Source organism: Paroedura picta, chromosome 6 (genome assembly GCF_049243985.1).
Source record: "Paroedura picta isolate Pp20150507F chromosome 6, Ppicta_v3.0, whole genome shotgun sequence".
Classification (NCBI taxonomy): domain Eukaryota; kingdom Metazoa; phylum Chordata; class Lepidosauria; order Squamata; family Gekkonidae; genus Paroedura; species Paroedura picta.
This window is the reverse complement of record NC_135374.1, coordinates 66,269,506-66,288,001: the sequence shown is the minus strand read 5'-3', so window position 1 is coordinate 66,288,001 and position 18,496 is coordinate 66,269,506. Positions and strand designations below refer to the sequence as shown.

Here is an 18,496-nt window from a genome sequence, read left to right as displayed (position 1 = left end):
ATACCACCAGGTGGGGGCCAGGACAGAGAAAGTCCTGGCCCTTGTTGAGGCCTAGTGTGGTTCTTTGGGGCCAGGGATCACCAGCCAGTTGGAATTGGTGAAGTGTAGTCTCTCAGGTACCTTGGGCCTAGACTGTATATGGCCTTGAAGGTGATTACCAAGACCTTATGTCTGATCCGGAATTCAACTGGGAGCAAGTACAGTTGTTAGTGGGCTGGTTGTGGGACCTTCATAGTGTACCTGTGCAGATCCTGGTTGCAGCATTCTGAACTAGTTGCAGCTTCTGGATCAAGGTTAAGGGTAGACCTGCATAGAGTGAGTTGCAGAAGTCGAATCTAGAGGTGACTGTTGCATGGATCACTGTGGTTAGGTGTTGTGGTACTAAGTAGAGCGCTAGTAGTTTGGCTTGTCTTAGATCAGAGGTAGTCAAATTGCAGCCCTCCAGTTTGCTGGCAGGGGCTCATGGGAATTATAGTCCATGGACATCTGGAGGGCTGCAGTTTGACTACCCCTGTCTTAGATGGTAAAAAGCCTGCTGCGGTACTCTCGTGACCTGTGCCTCCATACAGAGGGGGGCATTGAGAATCACGCTCAGGTTTCTGGTGGAGTAAGCCACTGATACGTGCAGTCCATCCAGGTTAGGTAGGCACACTTCCTCTCTTGGACTCTTCCTGCCTAGCCACAAGACCTCTTGTCTTTGAAGGGTTGAGCATCAGATGACTGCATGAACCACCTCGTCACCGCTTCTGACATCTGGCTAAGGTTTCATGAGGATAATCAGGGCAGTCATCCATCAGGAGGAAGAGTTGGGTGTCATCTGCATATTGATGACATCCCAGCCCAAACTTCCACACTAGCTGAGCGAGGGGGTGCACCAAGATGTTAAACAGAATTAGAGAGTGGACCGCTCTCTGTGGGACACCACATGTGACCAGGTAGCAGCTTAATAGTCTCCTCTTGCTTCCCTCTGTCTGCTACCCTGGAGGAAGGAGATCAGCCATTTGCGGGCTGTCCCCCATATCCTGGCATCAGTGAGGCAATGAGCTAAAAGCTCATGGTTAATACTATTAGACGTTGCTGAGAAGTCTAATAGCACAAGCAATGCTGACCTGCCTCGGTTCAGCTGGCGGTGGAGGTCTTCCATCAGGACTACTAGTTCTGTTTCTACCCCATGACCAGGCCAGAAACCTGACTGAGTTTCCTCCAGGAACATTTATATTTTGTCCATGACAGCCCTTTCAACCAACATCCCCAGAAATGCTAAGTGCAAGACCGATCTGTATATGTCAGGCTTGTGTGGGTCCATATATGGTTTTTCTCATTAATGGGAGTACCTCTATGTCCTTTAGCCCAGTGGTCCCCAACCTTTCTGAGGCTGGGGACCGGCAGGGAAACTGCCCCGCCCGTGCATGCGCGGGCTGTGCCCGCGCATCACGCATGCGAGGCCCGGCCACGCATGCGCAGTGTGCGGCCCAGCCCTGATTCCCTCTCCCCACCCTCCCGCAGTAAGAAGCTTCCCGGGCCGCAAGCCTGCGGCCTGGGAAGTTTTTTACTGCAGGGGGGGCGGGGAGAGGGAGCTGCGGCCCGGCGCCATGGCCTTTGCAGCCTGGCACTGGGCCGCAGGCCGCAGGTTGGGGACCACTGCTTTAGCCCTTCTGGGAATTACCCTATTGAGAGTGAGATTATTTCCCGGAGGAGGGCCCCTATTCTTATATCAGTTGTTTTTAGAAGCCATGATGGGCAAGGGTCTAGTGGGCATATGGTTGGCCTCGTTGCTGTTAGCATCGTGTCCACTTCAGTTAGCACGAGTTGTCTGAAGTTACTCATGTGTTCTCTCTGGAGACAGCTAAGGGGCATCTTGTTCCCTTCTGTGCCTAAGGTTGGAGTGCGGTCATGGTGGAGTCTCGAGATTTTGTCTGCGAAATGACTCAAGAGATGCCTCACAGCTAATACCTGATTGAATATTATTTTGGTGTCCTTTCCCCAGGGCAGTGAGAGACCGAATCATAACAATTGTGCTGGGCATGAGTTAGCAGATGCAATGGAAGTCGAGTAAAAGTTGTGCTTTACTGACTTCACTGCCATCTCATAGGCTTTCATCTGCATTCTATAATATGTTATTGATGCTTTGTTGTGAGTCTTCCTCCAAACTCATCCTGGTTGTCTTAGTGCTCGTTTCTTCTCCTGGAGCTCTTTAGTATACCAGAGGCCCCGCTTGAGATGGGGGCAGAGAGGACATTGGGGAGGTATCTCATCAATCTTGGCCAGCATTCTGGCATGCCAGTCGTTGACCAGTCCATTTAGAGAAGTGCTTGGAGGCATTGGGTTGCGCAGAGCATTCCGGAATCTGTTGGATCTATAAAGACTCCACAAGCAAGCTAGAATGTGCTCTGCCCTGGACTGAGGGGGAGGTGGCAGCCTTAGTTGAGCCTTCAGAGCATATTGTTGTAACCATGGCACGGCATTTGCTGTGACCAGATCCATGCTCAACCCACACCCTGCATGGACATTAAAGTCCCCCATAGTTAACAGTCTAGGGAAACATAAGGAGCTGTAAGTCTATAGTGAAAGGGGTAATTGGTGATCCCCCCCATCTCTAGTAGATTATGACTCTTGCATAGAATTCTTGTGAACTGTTCTTTTTAAAATTTGCTATCCAACAATTCAGTTTGTCAGACCTTTAGAAGTGGTAATCTTGGTATTGTGTATTCCTTTGAAAGGCAAACTCCTGTGGAAAAGAATGCTGTACTGAATATCCAGGGGTCATATTGGAAGCAAAGATACCCTAAAGTTTAATAAAAGGAAAGAATACCTTTTACATACTTTTGCATTAGTGTAAATTAGGGAATATTTAGATGTGGAGAAATTGCTTCTAAAGGTCCCAGAATGGGAGATTATAAATTGTATTGCTTACAACCATGGTTCCCAAACTTTTTGGGGTTGCTGCACCCTTGGTTTCAAAAAGTCTGCTGTGCCCCCTATGTATTATTAAAAGCACGCAGAATAGCAGTTTGTATGACCTACAAAGGAAGATAATAACAATAAAATTCAAAACAGCAACAGTTAAGTGCAAATTGAGTCAAAATCCAATTAAAACTTTTTAGTTTAATTCATCAAGCTATCCAGTGATACTAGTAAAAGTCTCATTCTCATTAAGCAAGAATCTTAGATACCACATTTAGTAACTACTTCACTTTTTAGTAAATCCTTAATGCAATGAAATTGTAACCAGTTTATTGCCTTCATTTAATACTCCTTAAAATTGTATTACTGGATTCTGAATAAAGACGATCCATTACATTTTTCAAAATTTCTGAAAATATATCCCAAATTTCCCTCTTTTATATTTAACATAATAGTATTATTGCAATTTTTATACCCTGAATTTCCCCTTAATTACCCAAAATTTTGCTTCTACTCATGTTCTTAAAGTATTTCATTTTCTGAAAGCAGGTGCTGAGAAATTTTAAGTTCTTATATCATGTAGAAATATTAATATCGGGTAAACTGTGATAAAAAATAACAGTTCTGTAGCTAAATATGCACTTCAAAACGAACTGGTTCAGTAACTGAACATGCAGGAAAATAAACACCACATTAAATTCTATTAAAGGTTACTCGGGGAAATGACAGAGACAAAAACAATCATTGTGACAATAGTTTTTCAAAACATGGCATACTAGTCTGACTAGATCTCTTATCGTGTATTTATTAAACATTCTGATCATTTCTTGAGATTTCAGCACTATGTATAGCAAAAACCTGGAGTGCTTCCATAACTTGGTCAATAAATTAAAAGTGGTTGAGTTGAACAACGTGGTTGAAGGGGGTCTGCATCCAGGGCCTCCTTATGTAATCCCACTGCCCCCCAAGGGGGATGGTACTGCCCATTTTGGGAACCATTGAGTTAGAAGCTTGCTTGAAATTGAGTAAATGGCAAGGAAATCTATGGATATAGGTTCCCATAATTCTTTACAAAACTCTGGTGTGCTTTGGTAATGGCTCTGGTCCTGAGAGAAGGGAGAGGACTGTGTTTGTCTCCTTTAAGGATTTTTGCTCCTGCCATGTTTCAGATTTATGTTCCTATCATAGACTTTCTTTTTCAGAAACATTTGCAGTTTCTGTTGGTTTTATTCAGTATTGTAGACAAAACATGAGGCAGTATTTTGGGGCTACTGGTCAATAGCATAAACTGGGATAAAATGTCTTAATCTCTAGAGTACAATTAGAAATCTTGTGAGGATTTCATGTTTGTTGTTCTGCTGAAAGCAAGATAATTTCACTCCATTTCTCATGTTCTTCACTGCAATCCAGTTGAATTGTATGACTTGCTCTGTATGGTTTCAGTAGCCCTAGTAACTTTAGGTGTGAAAATGGCTGCTGGAGGCTTTCTGATCCTCACTGTCTTGCTGATGGATCACTGGATCCAGTCCATTAAACTCTGTTTTGCTTTGAGATATGGTGCTTTGAGATACAGAGTGCGGGAAAATTGCACCCCTAAATAGAAGTTAAGGCTTATTTCAGTTACACAACCTGACATGCATATGCATTCATATGGATGTGATATACTCATCTATGACAACATAAACCTCATGCATTTATGCATCTGGTAAAAGGCACTCCTGATCATAGCTGCACCTAATTATCCACCATTAGGTCTGGGTCCAGGAGCAACCTCCGGCTACAGACTTGTTCCTTCTGATGGAGTGCAACCTGATCTGGAGCTAGAGATACTTTAAATTCTCAGTCATTCTGATCACCAGTAGCAGTTCTGCCTGGTTGGGATTAAGTTTCACTGTATGAGACTAGATCCACCTCAAACCTGTCTTCAGGCACTGATTCAGGGTTTCTACAGCCTTCCTGGGATCGGCCAGATGTATGTGTGTGTTTGTTTATTTGTTTATTTAGCTGCTGTCCCAGCAAGTTGGCTAGCAGTTGGTTACATCATTAAAACCCCAAAATAAAATAAAACAATCCCCATTTTAAAACCATACTACATCTGATAAGGCCCTGGCCCTGGTCGAAGCCAGGCATGCTTCTCAGGGGCTGGGAACCCCCAGCAGATTCATACCTGCTGAGGGACATAAGGTGATAGGCGATCCCTCAGATATGTGGGGCCCAGACCGTGGATGGCCTTGAAGGTTAACACCAAAACCCTGAACCTGATTCAGAACACAACTGGCAGCCAGTGTAGCTGCCTCAGTGCCAGCTGGATGTGGGCTCTCCAAGATGTTCCAGTGAAGACCCTAGCAACTGCATTCTGCACCAGCTGCAATTTCCGGATCAAGGGTAGGCTTGTATCGAGTTACAGAAGTCAAGCTTGGAAGTGACAATTGCATGGATCACTGTGGCCAGTTATTCAGAGGACAGATAGGGCGCTAGTAGCCTTGCTTGGTATAGATATAAAAATGCCTGCCGGGCTACTTTTGTGATCTGCATCTCCATTGATAGGGAGACATCCAGGATCACTCCCAAATTCCTGGTAGGTGGTGTTATGTTAAGTTGGATCCCAGTCAAGCTAGGCGCACTCCCTGGTCTTCCCCCCTCCTGCCCAACCATAGGACCTCTGTCTTGAAGAGGTTGAGTTTCAGGTGGCTCAACTCCAACCATCCAGCTATGGCTTCCAAACGTCTAGCAAATGTTTCTGGGGGCGAGTTCGGGAGGCTGTCCATCAGGAGATAGAGCTGGGTGTCATGTGCATATTGGTGACAACCCAGCCCAAAACTCTGCATCATCTGAGCCAGAGGGCACATAAAGGTGTTATAAAGTGTGGGGGAGAGTACCGCCCCTTGTGGAACTCCACATGGGAGTTGAAAGGAATGAGATAATTCCTCCCCCTCAGCAACCCTCTGTGTCTGGTTCTGGAGAAAGGAGAGCACCCACTGGAAGGTTGTCCCGTGTATCCCAGCCCCGCTGAGATGGATCTAAGTGTCATTTGTATCCAGCCCAAATTTTCAGGTAACCTGATCTCCCCCTCCCCCAGCAATTTCATGTAGACATAATAAAGGTTGGGGGGGGGGGGATGAGATAGAACCTGTGGGACTCCACAGGCCAAAGAACTAAGCAGCAGTCCTCCGGCATCACTTTCAGAAACATGCCTCTGGATAAGACCTAAACTACTGCAAGCATTGTTGACCCCAAAAGGACATACAAAAGGCTAAGATGGTTAATGATATTCGAAGTTTCTAAGAAGTCCAGGAGCATCAGTTGTGCTTCCCCTGTCCATCTCCCAGTGCAGCTCATCTATCATGGCAAAGTGTGTTATCTCTTTTGAAATATATGATCATGTAATTCACCAAGACTGCACTATCTAGAATACCAGATCATGTTCAAAGTTTTGGTTTTAGCCTTTTTGGGCCATTCATGGTCTGAGCCCAGTGTACTTGAGGGACCATTTATCTCCTTATTCTCCTCTTCACTCTGAGAGTTCAAATAGGCTGGTGATCCCTGGCCCTCATGAAATTTGCCACCTGCTTGGTGGAAAGAGCTCCTGGAAGAGCTAAGGGCCCTGTGAGAACTAGCACAGTTCTGCAGGGCCTGTAAGATGGAGCTCTTCCGCCAGGCATTTGGTTGAGGCCAAACTGACATAAGATCTTGTCCTCAATCCAGTGCCCTCCACTTGTAACATCATCCCTGGAGAATGGTAAGGGGGAGGAGGTAGCTTAATGAGGTTGGGGATTTACATGGTTTTCTATATTTTTATTGTACCGTATTATTAACTGCTGTTAACCACTGCAAACTGGCAGGCTGGGAGCAGCAGCCTATACGTTCGATTAATAAATAATAAAATATTTTAAAAAAATGTTTTAAAAAGTCTTCTTATAATCACAAGGTTACATCTTTATTTATATACTGTAAATCAGATACCCTGAAAAATTGCTTTCTTTTTACATTTTTTAAAACATGACCGAGTGAAAGCTTCCCTTATTAGGCAAAATTTTAACTTGCTAGAATAATTTCCTGTAAACATTTCCAAAAGATATACTTTTGAGATTTCTGCAATGCCTTATTCAATGTAGCATTACATTTTCTAGCCAGATTATCAATGCACTCCTAAACAGTTTCACCCTTCTAAATGCGCTGACTTGAATTTAGAAGGGTGTAACTATACTGTACAATTGAAATACTTCCACACCCACCTGCTCCTAAACATCTTACAAAGTGCAGGTCCTTATGAACTAACCTATTGTTAAGCACTAAATTGTGAGTTTGAGAATTCAGTTAATCTAGATAGTCTAAATAAATCTAGGTGATCCGTCTTTTATCATCAGAATGAAGACATTACTTTTAGCCCTTAATATTAAATAAATGGATTTAGTATTACAACTTGTAAATATTAATTACTTCTTCCAAGTATAAATCTATACATTGCTGTATGAAATAATATTCCCCAAAATACGTAAAAGCAGCTGATGTTTTTTCAAGCTGCCAATTTTCTTCAAGGACATTTGCTACTGGCTTAATGCATAATGCAAACAACACAATAGAATGCATTAAAACAAGTCAACACTAAAACCTTAACTTTAATTTTTGCAAATTCTACTACTTGGCAGTTCTACTGGCAAACAATGCAGTGGTCGCAGCACCGGCTGAATGTGTGTTCTTCAAGGTGTTTTAGTGAGAACCCTAGCAGCTGCATTTTGTACCAGCTGTAATCTCCAGGTCAAGGCCAAGGGAAGGCCCGTGTAGAGCGAGTTACAGAAATACAGTCTGGAGATGACTGTCATGTGGATCACTGTGGCTAGGTGTTTCGGGGCCAGATAGGGCTTTAGTAGCCTGGCATAGATGGTAAAATGCCAGTTGGCTACTCTGGTGACCTGAGTCTCCATTTTAAGGGAGGCATCAAGAATCATGCCCAGATTCCTGGCCAAGTGCAAGATCTTCAGTTGCACTCCACCTGGGCTGGGCAAGCTCACTTCCTGATCCGGCCCTTTCTTACCAAACCACAGGACCTCCATCTTGGAAGAGTTTCAGTTGTCTTTGCCTGAGCCATACTGTAACTGCTTCCAAACAACTGGCAAATGTTTCGGGGGATGGGGAGTTGGGGCTACTGTTCATCAAGAGATAAAGCTGGGTGTCATCGGCATACTGATGGTAACCCAGCCCAAAGCTTTAGAACAGCTAGCCCAAACCACACATAAAGATGTTAAACCATGTGGGGAGATTATCATGCCTTGTGGAACCCCACAAGGTAGTTGGTAGCTATGTGAGTGAACCTACCCCACAGCAATCCTCTGTTTGCAGTTCTGGAGAAAGGAGATTAACTTTTGATGGGCTGTCCCCGAATTCCAGCCCAGGCACAGTGATGGAACAGCAACTCGTGGTCAGATCTAACAACACAAGGAGTGCCAAACTGCCTCTACCCAGCTGACATCAAAGATCATCTATCAAGGTGACCAACACCATCTCCACACCATAACCAGAATGGTATGGGTCAAGGGCCAAAGTTTCCTCTCAGTATGCTAAGAGAAGATCTGCTGTAACTCTTTCAATCACCTTCCCCAGAAATGCTAAATGCAAGACAGGGTGGTAACTGGCCAGGTTGTGGGGATCAAGTGATGGTTTCTTTAGTAATGGACGAACCACTGCCTCAAGTCTCTCTAGAAACTCCCTTGAAGAAAGAGAGGTTAATAATCTCCCTGAGAGGCATTCCTATCCTCCTGTCACCCAATTTGAGTAATGAGGACGGGCAGGCATCTATGGGACAGGTAGTTGCCCGCACTGAACTCAGCAACTTGTCCACTACAGTTAAAGAAAGCCAGCTGAAGCCATCAAACATATCCCCCCAAGACAGCCAAGGGGTCTCCAGTTCCCTCTCTGTATCAACTGTGGAAGGAAAATCTCAACGGAGCAAAGAGATCTTATCCACTTAATAGCTTGCTAAAGCCTTTCAACTTAAATTCAATTGACTATTATTTTGGTGCCTTCCCTTGAGGGCGGCAAGCAACCAAATTACCTTAAACAATTGCAAGGGGCATGAGCTCATGGATGCTATGGAGGTGACATAAAACTCATGTTTAGCCACCTTCACTACCATCTCATATGCCCTCATAAGCATGTGATAGGATGTTCTTACTGCTTTGTTGCAAGTCTTCCTCTACACTCGATCTAGCTGTTTCATTTTCCTGTTCTGTATTATTTTATGAACTGTCATTGTTGGTCCTACCAATTAGTGAAAGTATTGTATGTATTTTGAAAAGATGTGAGTTGCCTATTCAAAGTAGATTCCACTTGAGAGTGTCACGTTTTTCTCATTTTGTATTTTGAACAGCCTGGTAGATTAACATTAATCAACTATAGTATATTTGATGTGTTAAATTTGTGTCTCCTGTAGAGTTGTGAACACTAGAATTTTTGACTGCCAAAGTAATAAAATCCTGGGGAAATGCTTCATTTAAAAAAATATGAATTACAAACGACTACACTTATCAAGGAAGAGATCATCTCTGTTTACTTTTTTCTTAAGGGAAGGGGTAGGGGCTATAATCTTAAAAGCCTTCCTGTTTTACTTTTATCAGTTTTTGTCTAGGAAACTACACTTTAATTATATGAATTATATTACTGTGTTTTAAAAATGTTTATTCTTAAAGAATTACTAAACCCTTTGGCAAAAATGTCCCCCTTGTTTAGCTGTTCCTTCTGTTTTACTTCTTATGTAAAATTTTCAGTAGCTTTCACAGTTGATGATCTGAAGGCAGATGATGTACCGGTTTTATTGAAGTAGATCTCCTGGGGACCCTTTCAGCACTGCCTTGAGCTCCATAGACAGGGTGGAAAATCAGGGGTGTAAATCAGCTTCACAAATTAAACAGGAATATAATGAGGCACTTGAGAGGCTTTATTCATTTTTGTGTAATGTGTCTTGACTTAGAGTAAGCCTGTTTTAAATGTTTTGACTAATAATAGAGATAGGAGGGGGTACATAAGAAGAGCCCTGCTGGATCAGACCAATGGTCCATCTAGTCCAGTGGTTCTCAACCTTCCAAATGCTGCGACCCCCTTTGGGTTGCTGCTGCTGCCGGACCCTTATCAGGCTTTTGCATGACAAGTCACCTCACAAGGAGCTGCCCGGGACTCCTGTCTGCTGGGACCAGATCTGCGGGGTTTGTGTGTATGGTTCCGTACCCGCCCAAACAAAAAGGATTCTTCTTGCTCCCAAAGCTGGGATGGCTCCAGTCACCCCCTGAACACAACATGTGTGGACGTGCGCACATACATGGGCAAGCCACAGCAAATCTGTTTCCTTCAAAAAAATAAATATTTTCAATGGATTTTAAACATTTGGGGACGGGGAAAACGCCAATTCCCAGATGCTTCTGCTGCCCCTTTTTCCTAAGCTTGAAGCCGGATTTTTCTTTTGGGGCTTTCCTGCTCGGTGGCAGTAAGTTTCGCCCCTCGCTTCGACTCTGCCAGGAAAGGAGCCCTGCTGCGCTCATAGGCCCCGGGAAGCAAATTAATGAACCAACCAGCATCAAGGCTTTTTTTAGGTGGAGAGGAGGAGGCAGCAGCAGCAGCCCTTCCCCCTTCTCCAAAGCAAACTTCTGTTCAACATCGCTTGGCCGTAGCAGGATCGCAAGTAGGGCAGCAGGCCAGACAAGCCTCTTACCCCGGGCCGGGTGCCGACTGTGCCTCCCCCCCCCCCCAGCTATGCAGCACCAGCCAGGTGGCCACCCAAGCTCCAGCAGTGCACGGCACTTGCATGCATTGTATGTGGGATGCAAGGAGGCATGCTCGGCTGCAGGCACTGCCAGCTGCCTCCACCGCCAAATTGACCCTCCACCAGTCCTGCCCCCTCCCTATCCCCCCCAGACAATCCCCGCACACACACCGTTTAGCAGAGCAGGGGCAGGCCGCCCATGTGGTGCAGGGCAATGGGTTCTCTGTAAAGAGAAAGGCGCTGCCGGATCGCGCCTTCCCTGGTTCAGCCTGGGTTGCTGGGACCTCCCCCCTCCCAACCACTGGCAGCGAATGGAGCAGGGGGAGTCTTAGGCTTTCCTGTGCCAGGTTGGGAAATCCCCAGAGATCTGGAGAAGGCAGCCGGGGTGGCGGCCTTAGCGACCCATTGGAGTTGCAACCCCTAGGCTGAGAACCTCTGATCTAGTCCAGCATCCTGCCTCACACAATGGCCAACCAATTCTTCTGGATGCCGAAAAACCGGCATGGAGGGCAAGGCTTGCCACTGATGCTGACTCCTGACATTGGTATTCAGAAGTTTAGTGCCTCTGAACATGGTGATTTCCTTTACTCACGGTGACTAGTAGCCACTGATACAACTAACCTGTATGAATCTATCGAAGTTTGTTCAGAAGCTCTGGTGAGGTACCTTGTCAAAAGCCATTGAAAGTCCGTATCGCTTTCTCAAAGAACACCAAAAGGTTGGTGAGGCATGACTTCCCATTGCAGAAGCCATGCTGATTTTCCCCTAGCAGCTTCTGTTCCTCTTTGCACCTGATAATTCTTTCTTTGATTTGGCCTGATAAAGCTGTTCTGACCCAACAGGGCTCTCTCAGCCTCACCTACCTCACGGGGCGTCAGTTGTGGGGAGAGGAAAGGGAAGGCAAATGTGAGCCTCTTTGAGACTCCTTTGGGTAGAGAAAAGCGGCATATAAGAACCAACTCTTCTTCTAATTATCTAGTTATTTTCTACTAACATTTCAGATCAAGCCTAGAAGTCCTCATGCATTTTGACCTCAAAGTTTAAGTGTTTTGGCATACACATTTAATAATGGTATAAATACAACTGTTCCATCTATTGTTGCCGTAGTGATAAATCAAATATCACAGGGCTTTTTAAAGATCAGTCCCTATTTTTTAAGAGGATCGGTCCCTATGTATTCTTTGTGTATCTTCTCAGAGTTATCATAATTATTATTTCCTACTGCTTGGAAATGATATTCTATTTTGGGAGTAAAACTACCTTGAAGTTTTCTGTGACTCAAAAGAGTGTTTTACTAGAAATTATCCCAGATTATTTTACTGTTCTTCTAATGTTCTGTTACAGTATGAAAAGGGGCTGTGGATGCTTTCAGGGACATCTCTTACCCTGTTGATCTTATGACATTGTAGAAACAAAGCACCCAACTGCCACCCTTCCCAAAATCCATACTGCATGAGAAATTGGCATGTTAAATGCCATAAAGCCGGGGTGGCCAAAGTATGGGTCTCCAGATGTCCATGGACTACAATTCCCAGGAGCTGGCAGGGGCTCATGGTAATTGTAGTCCATGGACATCTGGAGAGCAACAGTTTGGTTCCCCCCTGCCATACAGCAAAGAAATACTGAGCTGAGGAATGAATTCCTGTCTTCAGCTGCAACTCAGTAGTCCATTAAAGTAGCGATCCCCAACCTGTGGACCACGGACCACATGTGGTCCTTCGACTAATTTGAGGTGGGCCCCGAAGGACGTCTTCTCCCCCCCGTCCCTTTACTTCATCCCCCCAGCCCTTTACAACACTCTTCATTATTGTGGCGTGTCTGTATCTTATTTTGAAGGGATTTTGAAACATTACCATAGCGATCAGAGAGCACTAGGGCAGTGGTTGAGAGTAGAGGAGTAAACTACCCCCCCCCCACCGGGCCTCAGTAAAAGGCATTGAGTGGTCCCTGGTGAGTGGTCCCTGGCGTTGAGTGGTCCCCAGTGATAAAAATGTTGGGGACCACTGCATTAAAGCATAGTATAAGATAGTAAAAGGAAAAAAGACTCATCTATACCTGTGGATATTAAATGAATTGCTACGTAAAATATTGGAATCAAGTGGATAAAAAGATCCTTGCTAAAATATGCTGTTGATCTCATGCGGAGGCAGAAGACATGTACATGGATCCTTTGTACTGTGAGTATAGCCCTGCTTCTGGCCTCCTATTGCAGTCTACTGATCCCTTTGAAATTATGTCTCCATGGCTCAGTGGGCATCTGGGCATGAAGTAGGGTCTGCAATGGAAGGGAGGGATTGCTGGAAATTGCCCTCCTTTCATGGCATGAAGTTGCTTTTGCATCTGGAAAAGGAGGTGAAGATCTACATTATTGTATACATTTAACCCATCTTTTTATTTGTGATCCATAATATGATATTGAGAATTAACTAAGGGAATTTGAGCAGAAGTCAAAAACCAAAGAAAGAACAATTCTGATATTTGTAACCTGTCTTGGCAGACTGAAATATGGGCTGTGGCTTGAAAGAAATACTGACTTGATGCAGTAACAGCAGAACTGCTGCTCCTTTTGTATAATGTAGGATGTAGTGGTGATTGGGATCAGTCTGTTATTGTTAAATTACAGTGAACTGTTTTTGGGAATCTAGCAATTTATAAATTCTGCTACTCATCAACAAAAAACAAATACTACAGTGGAATTAGCCATGCTGGGAACATTAAGAATCACAAACTGATCCGCATGCATGTGTTGTAAAAGTCTGGGGGGAAAATAAGAAATACTGAGGTCCTCTTGTTGGCATCTAGAACTGAACCTGGCAGCTGTTCTTAAAGGTACTAACTGTTCTTATAGAAAGAACTTACATGAAGAAAAATGCAGGATTGGTAAAGTTTAAAAATCACAAAACAAGAAAGAGGTCAGTATTTTTTCTGATGTAAAGTTGATACTTAATGAAATTTTAATGTAGTTAATAAAGTATCCAGGTATGATGTTAACATGTATGCTGTGTGATCTAAAATGAGGAAACTTCAATACCGATATGGTTAATAAGTGTTGTTATGAAATAGCCTCAAGTGTACAGTAAAGCATTTGTGGCAGGTGAATAACTAGGATAAGAAGGATAAAATATGATAAAGTAATTTGCATATGATTTTCTTACAGTGGAAATGCTAGCATTGGATTTATTTATCTTCGTCTTGCTGTTTAAATTTTTAAGAGTAATCTTGGGCTGTCGGTCTCTTGTATGAAGTTTAGCTTTTGAATTGGTTGCACTCTCACAGACTGCCACTGGAGGGGGCCAGTGGCATGTTCTCAAACCATAGAGGGAAAACATTTAGTGAGATACCCTGCTGAGACAGATAAATGAAGGAGGAACATACATGGTGTTTCTGATTATTAAAATTTGTTATGGATATACACTAGTAAATTTTCATCCTGATAAAGTATATTGCCTATTATTTTCTATGTGGTGTTTAGAAAAATTGTTAATTTGTTGTGCTGATGACACGGTCCTCAATGTAAAGATTAATGAACAAATTGGTTGTTTAGGGTGGAAAATTTTTTTTATGCAACATGTTTGGTAGTTGGTAGATTTGCAGAAAATACTAAAATCTTTGCAACTTTTCCTTAATGATTTGCTTTAGAAGCAGATGTGACATGTGATCTGATCTTTAAAATGTGCTGTGCTAGCAAATGTCTGCCTTCCCATTCATTTAGTGGGTTTAAACTACAAGTACAACGATATAGGCTAGATATCAGGAAAAAAATTTTCACAGTCAGAGTAGTTCAGCAGTGGAATAGGCTGCCTAAGGAGGTGGTGAGCTCCCCCTCACTGGCAGTCTTCAAGCAAAGGTTGGATACACACTTTTCTTGGATGCTTTAGGATGCTTAGGGCTGATCTTGCGTTGAGCAGGGGGTTGGACTAGATGGCCTGTATGCCCCCTTCCAACTCTATGATTCTATGATTTCAGGAAAGTGTTTTGCATAGCCGGAGAACTTGCATAATTGCCTTGTTTTCCTTTCCTTCTGTATTGCTAGTTTTAAAGCATTTGATACTAAATTTATAAACAATCTGAGTTCTTGTAAGATCAGAAAAGCACAGTAAGAATGACTACTACACTTTAGTTCACAACTCTATCACCAACGATATACCATTCCCATTGCAATGAGCTACTGCAGTTCTTTCTCCAATTGTTTTTTGGGGTTTTTTTTGGGGGGGGGTTGCTGATAAGGAACAGACAGCAAAAGCATAAAGGAAATGAGCACTGTGGCAAAGAGAAGAAAACAATAACTTCCCCTTATTGGAGCTGCCAATCTTCTGTTGTAGTTTCTTAAACTTGCACAAAGTTGAAAGTCACTATGAAAATGCTATTCTGTAGTGTACTTTTATTGGTAATCTAAGATAGTGATGAGACAATTCTTTAACATAGTGTGTTGCATGCTTAACATATCATTTAGTCTAAAATGCTGCTTCTGCATAGTGTTTATTTTATGAGGTTTCAAAGCATTTTGCTTGGCAATATTTAAAATTCCAAGACTTAAAATTAAATTGACTCTTTGTTTCTTGTCATCTGACAGTGATGTAGATTGCAGTTCCATGTTGTCCTTAAACATGCCTTCAGTGAATGTCTTTGTTAATGTACCGATTTATGAGGATGTGCACTGAAAACCTTTGCCCCATATTTCATATTTTTAAGTGGCGTGGTGCTCCCTTTGTAACTATGGTTTCCTCTTAGTGATAGTGACAATTAGTTAAAGCAGCAAATAAATACTTTTCTTCATTTTGTACTTACGTCATATTTTTACCATGATTTTATTGTTTTTTTAGGCTTATAACTTGCTTTGTTTATGTGATTGCTTATGGCAAATAAAAATCTCTAGGAAAATTTCTTCAGGTAGGGGATAGCTCTATTCTGTTTACACAAAACTACTGGTGAAGTCACATGCTACATTTCCCTTTTTGTTGTATTTAATATTGTGTATAGCGTCTATGCGGAAGCCCTGTTTAAGTCTTTGAGTGAAGTGGAGTTGTGAAAGAGGAGTAGGGAAGGTAATAAGAGGAGGAGTTGGTACAGGGAGGCAATAGTGACAATGAGGAAGAGCAGTGGAAGAAGAGGCAGTTAAGCTTTCCCTGGTGGTCCTGGCAGCCCCAGTAAGGGTTGGGGCAGGGCGAGGTGGGAAATAAGATCTTCCGTCCTTGCTGAGTCATCTTAGATTCCTTTTTGACCCCATTGTTGATGAGGAGGAGCAGTGTCTAGTGGCATTCCCCAAGAATGGCTGGTAAGGAGAGCAACAGTGTGAACATGTACCTCTTGGGTCTGTTCCATCTGGCTTTCCTTGAAGAGCCCCAAGAATGGCTAGAAAAGGCCCAGAAGACCTGTTTTAGTTTGTTAGTTTATTGATGAGGATATCTACAATTTTAAAACAGTAAATACTTTAAAGATGCTTGGGTGCTCTGAAGTAACACAGTGGCAAAAAAGTATGAAATATGAGGAAAAGGTCCCTGATGGAATTATCACCTCAGTCATAAGCTGCCATTTCTCACAGAGTTATTGTATTGATTAATCTCTCAGTTTGGCATGTACCGCCTTAAAATGTCACTGTTGCACTCAAATTGAGCAGAGAGTGATTCTTTTAGCAGACATTTATGTTGTCTTGGGATTTTTGCCTGTTCTCCAAAACAACGGAATAAGCTCTTCTCATACTTTTTAAATTAAAAGCAAGGGAGAGTATAGTAGGGGATATCAGATCTTAAATACCAACCCAGAAAAAGGGAGTGATATGTTTCTTACCATTGAGTCAGTGTATATGCGAGGTAGAGCATTGAGATCTCTACAATAACACCTGCTCAGGGTCCCCAGTGCAAAGAGATGAAGTTGGCTTCAGTCCTGGGCCCAGCCTGATGGCATGAGCTCCCCAAAGAGATCAGGACCCTGTGGGACCTAAATCAGATCCACAGGGCCTGAAAGGTGGAGCTATTGCAGTATGCTTATGGTCATGGTCAAAAATAACATCCACCATATTAGCTGGCCTCAGCTAGGGAAGGAAGGAGAAGAAATGTAACCTCCCCTATCTGGGGACTTAGTTGAGGGCATGACTGGCAGAAACGGGAATGTTTTAATGTTGTTCATTTTTGTTTAAAATATGCTTCAGGTTCATGTACTCCATCCTGTCTTCACTTCCTGGTGTTTCTAGACATAGTTTGCTATGGCATCCAAATTAAGCAAACTGTGCAAACACTTACCGTACTTCCAAAACAAAATTGGAAACCACGGTAGTTATGGTTGAAGGACACCAGGAAATAGACCAGGGGTAGTTAAACTGTGGCCCTCCAGATATCCAAGGACTACAATTCCCATGAGCCCCTGCTAGTAGAGGGCTGCAGTTTGACTACCCCTGAAATAGACAAAGGGGTTTTGAGACTGTTGTGCTATTGGTGTCCATGTCAATTTAGCTAGTTCATCTTGTTGCATTATTAATATTCAGCATTTTTAACAGATGTATATTTTGTTATTAGTACATGTTGAGTTGATTTGTTTATATGGCTATCACTTAGTAATGTGCTCTAGTATTATTAAACTAGGGGCTAAGCTCGCTGGGCTCAGGAATACAATGGGTGGTAGATTAGGGGAGTGGAGTGGAAGAAAGCCTCCCACTCCCCCCAGGACCTAGAAAGGCGGCAGCCAGCTCTTGTGGAACTCACCGACAGGGACAGCTCTCACGCAGCAGGGATCTGTAGCCTTCAAGCCTCAGAGGGAAGTGGAAGGAGGAGAGGGTGGTCGGGGTGAGGGACGGAAGGTGATTGGCTGGCTGCTGGACAGACAGGCAAGCCAGTTGGAGGAGGAGGCACTCGGGTGGGACAGCCGCCCAGAGTGGATGTTAAGCGCTGAGTGGCACTTAAGACATAAGACACTTTCCTCCCCTTGATTCCCATATTTTTACATAGCAATTCATTTAATATCCACAGGTATAGATGAGTCTTTTTTCCTTTTACTATCTTATACTATGCTTTAATGGACTACTGAGTTGCAGCTGAAGACAGGAATTCATTCCTCAGCTCAGTAAGACATAAGAAACGTTCCTATTAAGTGGCTTTAGGAATAGTAGAGCTGTATTGAGTCTGCCATGAAAACGCTAGAGGGCATCACCCCAAGGGTCAGACATAACTCGCTGCTTGCACAGGGGATACCTTTATCTTTAATCTGCATTATATAGTCATGAAGGTTAATATTTTAACAATCTCCCAAATAAATTAATAACATATATGTTTAATATTGGTTTTGTATATACTGTATATACAATTGTTATACTAACCTTAAAACGTAAAGACTAAAAGATGATGGTCTTGCAGTACTTCCACATAATGTTCAGTCTTTGACAGGCCTGTAAGAGAAAAACTGCACTTTTGAATGAAGAAAATGATAACAATGTCTTATCCTAGCATGGCCCAGTTGTTAGTTTGAAACATCTGTTAAGTTGAAGGAGATTTTTAGTTAGGGATGTAAATTTGTTTTGGGAAAGCAGCTGTTATAACTATTATCTTTTAAACATGAATAAGCTCTATCCAGTCATACCTGTATTTTCATAAATTAATAGTTATACTACCATTTTAAAAAATAACATGTTAATGTGCTTCAATTTTACTCTTGTAAACAGACTGATAACAGTGAGTCCAACACTGGAAAACACATGTTGCACAGGCACTTGTTATTCAGGAATTTATTGGTAATCAGCTCTCACAGTTTTAGAAACCTTAGAAAATGTTTGTATATAAATACTAAATGAATCATTTAAATATTCATTGAGATAGTATAGTAATACTATGTGTTGTTTGTTGCTGTCAA

At 42.9% G+C, this 18,496-nt stretch overlaps 1 protein-coding gene across 3 annotated transcripts in view; it reads left to right on the top strand.

Annotated features, from left to right (window-relative positions):
• Positions 1-18,496, top strand: part of USP9X (ubiquitin specific peptidase 9 X-linked) — a 111,479-nt gene that overhangs the window by 5,918 nt on the left and 87,065 nt on the right. The window lies entirely within an intron of this gene.